Raw genomic sequence first — 9,337 nt, forward strand, 5'->3', positions numbered from 1 at the left:
TTTGTAATCATTAACTGAATAAGTCATCTAGTCTATCTCCCCCATCCCTGTGCTGAAGCCCAGACCATCCCTGACAGATATTTGTCTAACCTGTTCTTAAAAACCTCTAAAGACAGGGATTCTACAACCCTACACCATTTCGTTTTCCCAGTTTTGTACATGCCAGTTGAGAGGTATCTAATGGAAAAATCTGAATTAAAAAATGTGTAATGTCTCCTAAAGCACATTTTCAATGGTTCTCTCACAATTTACTAAAAAGTAAACAAAAAATTATAAAGAAATATTTCTTGGTGAGATTAAACTTTATTCAGTCATATTTGAGTCAAGAGTCAACAAGTTAAGAGAGATGAGCAGGTAACACACTACCCCTTTAGATTTGTTTTAAATTCTATTATGCATATAACTCAATATATTAAATTTTCTTTTAAGAATTGACTGACATTGCAAAGTTATGGATTTTCTACAAAAGAGCATAAGAGTCCTTATAGGGAGATGGTTCCTTGGTGCCCCTGTGCAAGCTAAGAAAGGGGACTGAAAAACTCCAGAATAGAAATTAAATGGGAGAGAGAGAAGATTCTATTGAACATGATATAGTCTCTGAAATTTGTATATACTTATGCAGTAAAGCAAGTTTGTTATAAAATTACATTTAAAAGGCCAACTTTTGTACAGTGAAATGTATTATGGCTGTTTTCACTGCATCGCTGAATAAGATATATCCATCATACAAAGTTTAGAGCTTGAGTCATGTCCGTGTTAGTCTGTATCAGCAAAAACAATGAGGAGTCCTTGTGGCACCTTAGAGACTAACAAATTTATTTGGGCATAAGCTTTTGTGGTCTATAACCCACTTCATCAGATGCATGGAGTGAAAAAAGTAGGCAGGTATAAATATACAACACATAAAAGATGGGAGTTGCCTTACTGAGTGGGGGTCAGTGCTAACGAAACAAATTCAATTAGTGTGGATGTGGCCCATTCCCAACAGTTGACAAGAAGGGGTGAATATCAACAGAGGGAAAATTACTTTTTGTAGTGCTAACGAGGCCAATTCAATCATGCTGGATGTGGCCCATTCCCAACAGTTGACAAGAAGGTGTGAGTATCAACAGAGGTAAAATTATTTTTTTTAGTGTCCCAGCCGCTTCCAGTCTTTACTCAGGCCTAATTTGATGGTGTCAAGTTTGAAAATTCATTCCAGTTCTGCAGTTTCTCACTGAAGTCTGTTTTTGAAGTTTTTTTGTTGAAGAATGGCCACTGAGTTCTGACCTGAATTAAGATCCTAAACAGAGTTTTTTCAAAATTAAAGCAAGCTTTACAGACACTTGGTTCCAGCTTTAATTGGTTTTAGCCAGTCATCCCCTTCTACCTCAATGTATGTTTTCTTCTTCTTTCTTTATGCCATTTTTCCTGGCAAGAGTTGCAGTAGCAGCAGGAAGAGTAGGGAGGACCAGACCTCCTTTTCTTCTGCAACAAGTTCCAGCTCCTCCTCAGGGATTCCCCAGCGTTCCTAGGCCAACTGGGAGAGATAATCCCTTCAGTGTGTCCTGGGTTGGCCCGAGGGCTTCCTCCCAATGGGACATGCCCGGTGGCATCCTTATCAGCTGCCTAAACCACCTCAGCTGGCTATTCTCGATCCAGAGGAGTAGTGGCACCATGCCGAGGCTCTCCTGAATAGCCGAGCCCCTCACCCTGTGTAGGAGAGTAAGCCCAGCCCACCCTGCAGAGAAACCTCATTTCTGCTGTTTACACCTGTGATGTCATCCTTTCGGTCATTACACAAAGTGCATGATCATAGGTGAGGATGGGAATACAATTCCCCCCAATGTACTCTCTTTTTTTTAACTTTTCTTTTTCTGGTCGGGAAAGTATTGGGCTACCACTAACAAACCGCCTAAAGCCAACTAATATGTAGGACTTTTCCCATTCTCTAGAGGAAACTGAAGTGCTTCTTTCCTAACACCAGATAATTATAAATTGCACTTAGAAGCCCCTTCTCATGGTCCATATTGGAGACCAGTGGTCTGCAGCATGCACTGTGGCTTCTCCTGGACTTAGGAAATACACTACCAAAAGATTCCGATAGGCAACAATCCCCAAATTTCTACTCTCTAAAATAAGAACAAATGGAAGAAAGATGAGGCCTGCTCTGTAGTGTATACCCTGCAGTAGGATTTTTCTCCTCTTTTCCTTGTAAATTTACATATAACTCAATTTAACTTTAATACAAGTACCACACGTTGTTAAATTAATCCTTTCACAGATCTGCTTCTTGGATTTCCATATTGTCTACGGTGGCTTGTTTGGATGCATAAATCAAATACAGTAACATAATTCCAGCTGCCCTGGAAATAGATAGGAAGCACTTTAGCTGTGGTTTGCCAGCCTAATTATGCTCCAGATATATCCATAACAGTTCCATGGAAGTCCCGAAATTGCTTGGACTGAGCTTGTGTGGTATTGTTGAATCCCTCATTATTACAGAGGAATCTGTTTCTAGTTCTTCAGCAATTGCTTTATAGCATGGAACTCAGTTGCAACAGGGATCTTCCTGTGGAAAGAAAATAATTAATTTGATGTTCACTGCTATTTTATTAATATTTTTTGCACCAGTTTAGTTCTGTCTTTTAAAGTACAATATGTCCTAATATGTTGAATCGGTATGCCATAAATCTAATAACCTTGGGCTAGTTATCAAATTAAACTTTTCCATGAATATCATCATCTTATTTTACTTCACAAACATAGAATAGGAGTAAAAAATTCATCTAACATATTGTGACGGGGCAAGGCCAGATGGCTATAGGAAAGTAGTGAGAAATAGGTATGTTAGCCCCAGGCTAAACAAATCCCTGTTACCATGGTAACCAAATGGCAGTTGCTCCAGGTTAATCAAGACACCTGGGGCCAATTAAGATCCTTCCAGAAAGCAGTGGAGACAGCTAGGTTGATTGGGACACCTGAAGCCCAACAGGGGCTGGCTGAAACTAGTCAAAAGCCTCCCACTTAGTCAGGTGGGGGCGTGTGTCAGGAGTGTAGAAGGGAGCCACCCTGCTGGAGAAATGGAGCAGTACAAACCTTATCAGGCACAAGAAAGGAGGCCCTGAGAGTAAGGGTGATGTCGATATTGAGGAAGTGGGGGCTGCTGTGCGGAAGTGGCCCAGGGAATCATACTTGTCCTGTTTCCAAAAAGTCAGCTACCCAGAGCTGCTGCTATCAGGGTCCCTGGGCTGGATCCCAGAGCAGAGGGCAGGCCTGATCTCCCCCCTCCCCTTCCCAGCTAATCACTAAGACTGGGAGATAACAGAGAATGTGCGAGGGAAGATAGCTTCTCCTCACCTCCCTTGTTGGCTTATGATGAAAATGGTTCAGTAGACTGTGACCCTTGTCTCTAGAGAAAGAAGGGTTATGTGGAGGGTCACAGTGAGCCTCTGAGGCTAGCGTAATCTGCCTGGAAGCGTGGGACTCACTGAGACAAGGTTGGAGCTTTGTCACAATATGTTTTAAGAAATATATTTAAATGCATTAAACTAATGCTTCATAGCATATCTTTAAGAGTCTTTTCACATATCATCAGAGTGTCTGATGCATTCAGCTGTGCTACACCATTCTCTCAGACTAAAAACACAAGAGACACTTTAAAGATAACTGAAGATAAAGTTTCTAATAGAAACACCATTTTAATAATTCCTTTTGTAGCTGTCAGACCTATGGCTTCAGTCATTACATTCTAATATAGATGTAAATTTTCTTTTGGAGTTGGGGAAAGTTTTAAATGTCATAATGATTTCCAGAGAGAAAGTGAGTCATTCATCTCTAGCACATTTAATCTTTATTGTTTGCCTTATATCAAGCAATCTTTTCAGACAGCTTTCATAAAATATGATTGTTACTGTTTTATAAGAAATATAGCATAGATTCTATATAAAAAGGAAACACAATAATGTTTATAAGGAAGAATTAATCTCGCACTCTGGAGAGGACCAGGGCTGACAAAAGGAGGCAACTGTACCAGGGCCCCAAGCTCAAGGGGACCCAACATGTATGTAGCCTCTGGGTAAATAAAATGAGATGGGATGGGGTGGGGCCCCTTTGAACATGATGTATCGGGCCTCAATTTTCCCTTAATGGGCCTGGAGAAAACACTGAGAAATCAGCTAAAAACAATCAACACTTGAATTCTCTCATTTTTAATAAGAAAAAACACTTGGACTCTATGACAGGGTGCACTCACCTCTCCTGCAGTGAGCACCTCCTGTCAGCTGGGTGTGTATCTGCACTCTCTCTTTGCTCACAGAGCCCCCTGTCAGCTGTTGCCCTTGTCAGGTGGGTTCAGGTGGTTCTTCAGTGACTGACCCTCAGGCTGTCACATAGTCTCAAATGGATGAACCCTTGCCAGAGTAACAAATGTCCAGCAAATGGTTGGACCTCTGCAGGGCCTTCAGCCCCATCCATAAGGCCTTTAAATTCCAGCCCTGTGCTTGAGCTTCCAAATGAAGCTTGTCCCCTTCTCAGGGCTTTGGCCACCCTTCCAGTGGGGGAACCCAAAGCGCATCTACAGCCCTTACAAATAGCAGTCACATGCTTCTTTCTTTAATAGTAGCTGCTGCTGCATTCCCTGAGCTGCTTCCCACTCTGTTCCATCACTGTCCTCCATTACCTTAGGGTTACAGTCCTTGGGTCTGTCTGTTACCTGTTTGCGCAGTCTCTCCCAGGCCTCCTTGTCTGGAGAGTCCCTCTGTCTTAGCCCTTCTGGTCCCAGCCAGAAAATGACCTGCTCAGTGGCTCCTTTTAACTGAGCCTGCTGTGCTGACTGGCTGTTTTCTTGCAGTCCTTCTAGGCAGACCTGAAGGACCCACCTTTACTGCTCCTTTCCTGAGGCAGGGTGTGGTAGAACCGTGAGGTCCTTCAACATCTTGAATTAAATCACATGGATATGACTTCGATTTTTCCCTGCGGTTAACAGATTATAGGACAGAATGTGGATTACAGCCATGCCATGGAGTAAGTCTTCCAAGAAGTGTAGAGATGCCACATTTTGTGTACACTCTAGATGGAGTTTTTGATTTCTGATGACACTTCCTGTTGAGGCAGAAACAAAGCAGCCCAGGTTCTAGGTACACAGAAAAGTAGGAAGTTGGTTACCTTATTTGTGCATATAGTTTCTGTTCATAATCAAGTGTTTATCTTGATACCAGCCTGCTTGCTAATAAGATACTGTAATAGCCAGGCCCAGCGTTAGTGGTGGTGTGGTGCTGCCTGAGAAGGGAAGCATTGGTAGACATTCTCCTAGGAAGCAGAATGTCTCTCAGAGATCTCCCACTAGCAAGGGAAAGAAAGCAATCAGCATCACATTAGAGGGTGTTGCATGTTCCTACTATGTGGCCAGTCTCCTGGCAGGTGAATAAAGGGGAGAGAGCTAAGTCTCCATCGATTTCCTACTTAAGGAAATCACTGTTACTTAGTAGGGTTGAACCCTCATTTTCCCATGGTCTCAGCATGCACTCACTCTATCCATTTACGCTGCATTTACCCTGCTTATTTACAATTTGTTCCCCTATTCAGAGGAAGTTTCACTAGTTCCTTGTGGGGACTGCCCTTGAAATAATATGACATCTTAGCTCTGGCTGCAAAGTCTGTCGTTCTAGCATCTGAAAAAGGTTTTTTCATCATATGCATACCCTGACTATAGACACAAACACAACTTGCTTTGGAATCTTTCCAAACAAATTTTTTTTTACAAAAATCCCAGTTAGTAAGTCAGTTATGAACCAATTCTGTTGTAAAATGGGGAGTTTTCAGGACACTAAATTGTTATCAGCCACAGATGGAAACCAGAAAGGATGGAGGTGACACCAGTGTCTGAAGCCTCTGCAATGGCAGGAAACTAGTGTCAGACAGGCCAAAATGATCCTAACTGATGACTCCTGTTCAATGTTGAAGAGGAAGGTGTAAAGCTAAGGTCTTGGCCAGTCCGATCTGGAGGAAAATTCCTTCCTAACTCTAAATCTGGTGATTGGTTTAACCATAAGCATGAGAACAAAAGTGGCACAGCTAAGCAGCTAGGGCCACAGGATTTGTTGAACTGCATCAGACCATTGGTGCCACCTAGCCTGGTGTCCTGCTTCCAGCTGCAGATGATATCTGGTATTTCAGAGGGAGTTGAAAAAAATCCCCATAATTCATCAGGCCAGTTTTGAACTAGGGGAGAAAAATTTTCTTTCTTGCCCCTGTGCAGATCAGTTGAAGCCCTGAAGCATGAGATTAGATTGTTCTGATCTCAGCTACATAGAGTGTTCACATTATGTGAGCAAAACACAGGTTCATTTTCTTTCCATGGTGCGGAAGCGATTAATTGTGCCACTCTTACTCACGTTGAGTAGTACCTTAGTCCACAAGTTGTACCATTCATTTCAATAGCAGCTGCTTTGGAGTAAGGCACTACTCAGCCGGAATAAGGGTGGCACATGGGGACCTTTATGGAACATAGCAAATGTGTACAAATACATGCCCAAGACCTGGCCCTCCCCAAATAAACAAAGGGCCAGACTCTGGAGAAGTTGCTTACCATGGTGAGCTCGCTCTTATTAGCAGTTCCACTGAAGACAGTGGTTCTATCTGAGTGGGACTACGTTTCACAATCTGGCCTTAAATAAGAACTTCAATCTCTGCTTCTTTGCACTGTCAGGTGCAAGACCGATTCTGATCCTCATGGCATCTCCTGGTCTTCCTTGATAGTCATTCTCGTTCTCTCGGTCTTTCATCCTCTTTATTTCTCTCTCCACCTCTCTCTTTCTGTGTATGGAGTGTGGATGCTTTATGCACTGTGGGACCTATGGAAACAAATGTCATTATTAGAACTAAAATCTCTAATGTGGCACCCCACTCATACCTTCCCTTTGAACTGCTGCTGACCGGCTAAATGAGGCATTTCCTCTAAACATCTTCCCTACTACATGCTCAGCTATCATCTGAAATAATAGCAATAATTATTGTGTTAAGAGAGTGCCTAGATACCCCAATCCCACTGGGGATCCCACTGTGCTAGTTGCTATAGAAATACAGAGTAAGAAACAGTCCGTACCTTGAAGAGCTTCAAATCTAGACAGTCAAAACAAGTATGATAAAATGATGGAGAGAAGCAGAAACAACGTGACTTGTCGATGGAGATAGCAGGTCAGAGGCAGAGAGGAAAATACAACCCAGGTCGCCTGATTGCCATTCCAGAGCCCTTCAATTGGCTATTTTACTCAGCAGAGTGAGAAAAGACCATATGAGCCATTATTATATTATTTTAAAATTTACAACAATTTTCAGCCAAGTCACTGTGCAAGTATGAAAAGGGCACCAAAGGATTATCATGAGAAGATCAGAGAAGGAAAACTGCACAAGAGATAAGTAAGAAGGAAAGAGAGAAATTATTTTCCAGTCTTCTTTGAAGGATTGCACATGTCCATTCCCCTGTAGGTTTGTGTGTGCCTTGTGCATAGTTGTCAGTACCCACCAGGGGAGCATGAGTGCGCCCTGGTGCATCTCACCACTGTACACAGAAAGGGCTGTGCTGCCCCCGACCCAACCTCAGTTACTTCTTACCACCAGTTAGAGCTGCAATCTTAACTTCTTCCTATCTTCCCTCCCTTAGTGTATATAGCTCACTCAGTGTTAGTTTTAGTCTTGTATAGTAGTTCTGTAAATAGTTAGTTATTGGTATAAATTTACAATCTTTTTAGTTTGTGGTTACCAATGCCAAATTTGGAATTGGAATCGGTGCTGGAATGATGCTCCATTTTTCTGGCTTAAAGGCCTGTATTTCATGTAACAGCTCTATGCCAGTGAATAGGCCTCATCCCAGCTGCCTTAAGTGTCTGGGAGAGATGCAGGTGAGTGACCAATGTGATAAGTGTAAGCAGTTCAAACCACATTCAAAAAAGAACAGGACTGCCAGGGCTGCCTCACCAAATGGGTACTGAGCACATGAGAGTTAGGAATGCTCTTCCAGTTCTTATAGAGTCATCAGCAAGATACCTAAGATTATTACACCAATACCTAAGAAAAGACTGCATAAATCTCCTAACGACTCCATACCAGGACCTTCCAAGAGGAAGGCACCAAAGACTCATGGGGTGCCCTAAAAAGTTACATCTCCAGGAGCATTCTCTAGGCCAGGAGGGATTGTTGACTCCAGTACCCAGGAAGGGTCCACAGAGACCAATTCCCAAAGCATTGACACACCTCTCAATACCACAGGCTCAAGAACTCTTTCCGGTGCCATTAACACCCAGGCATTCAAGGAAGACAGGGAGTTACTTAATTTATTGGTACTGGCTTCTCCTGAAATTCTAGAGCGTCAGTTGGTACTGACACTGGAACCACATGCTCCTGTGGTCCCAACTCCAGAGCCAGAGCACCACCTGGAACCAGCCCCTTCTTGCCGTACCTCTGCATAGGATTGCATCTTGATTTTGCTGGTACCTCCTTCTCCAGACTCAGATCCCTGTCCCCTGATACTGATGGGTAGAGCCCTGCGTGGGACTAGTGTAGAGCCCTGCAGCAGAACTGGGATCCTGCAGGACCTCCTGGACCCACTGCCGTAATAGTGGGAGTGTGGGATTAAAGAATAGTCCCATGCAGCGCTCTACCAATGGGTTCAGCTCCCCAGTGGCTGGAGGAAATGGACTCCTGACTGGACTTGGAAGTCGGATCCATTGTGTCCTGACCTGAGGTTGCCCAACAGTCCCAAGTGCCTCTCTGCCATGATACCATCCACGGCCTCAGCATTTTAGGAGTCAGTGGCCCTCTCAGGACTGGGTCCCACCTCGGTACCAATGGCCATTCTGGACTCCTTGGGACTTCCCAGCACAGTCCAGAACATCTCTGCTCTTTTCCTGCACCTCTATGTCAACCAGGTGCCAGGAGCATCTACAGGAAGGTCACCATCCTCTTTCCTCCAGTACCGGGATTGATAATGCGCAGAGGAGACATGTGCTAAGTACTCCGCTGGAGAGGAATTGGAGGAGGGACCTCCTGGGCACCTGTTAGCCTCCTCTTCTTCATCAACTGATGAGGCAGCAGTGACTGAATCTTACTCTCCCCCTCCTTATGATTTTAGAGCTCATCAAGACTTGTTAAGAAAAGTGGCTGCAGCTCTTCTGGCTGGGTAAGAAAGGTCACACAGGATTGTGGACATTTTAGTCTCAGCAGGACTCTCTTGGGTAGCTCTCCCTATTAAAAAGGCAACCTGGAGCCTGTCAAGGTTTTAGGGCATACCTCTTCTTCCCCTGCCTCTTGCAGCCAAAAGGGTGGAGAAAAGATATTATGTCTCTTCACAGGGATTTTA

At 43.6% G+C, this 9,337-nt stretch overlaps 1 long non-coding RNA gene across 1 annotated transcript; it reads right to left on the reverse strand.

Annotated features, from left to right (window-relative positions):
- Positions 1–1,168: 1,168 nt before the first annotated feature.
- Positions 1,169–8,438, reverse strand: LOC119851511. Its single transcript, XR_005291274.2, has 3 exons — positions 6,569–8,438; positions 4,235–5,113; positions 1,169–2,551 (listed from the first exon to the last, which is right to left on the reverse strand). It is a non-coding gene; the product is annotated as an uncharacterized LOC119851511 (long non-coding RNA).
- Between the last annotated feature and the right edge of the window lie 899 nt (positions 8,439–9,337).

This window comes from Dermochelys coriacea, chromosome 2 (genome assembly GCF_009764565.3).
Source record: "Dermochelys coriacea isolate rDerCor1 chromosome 2, rDerCor1.pri.v4, whole genome shotgun sequence".
NCBI lineage: Eukaryota > Metazoa > Chordata > Testudines > Dermochelyidae > Dermochelys > Dermochelys coriacea.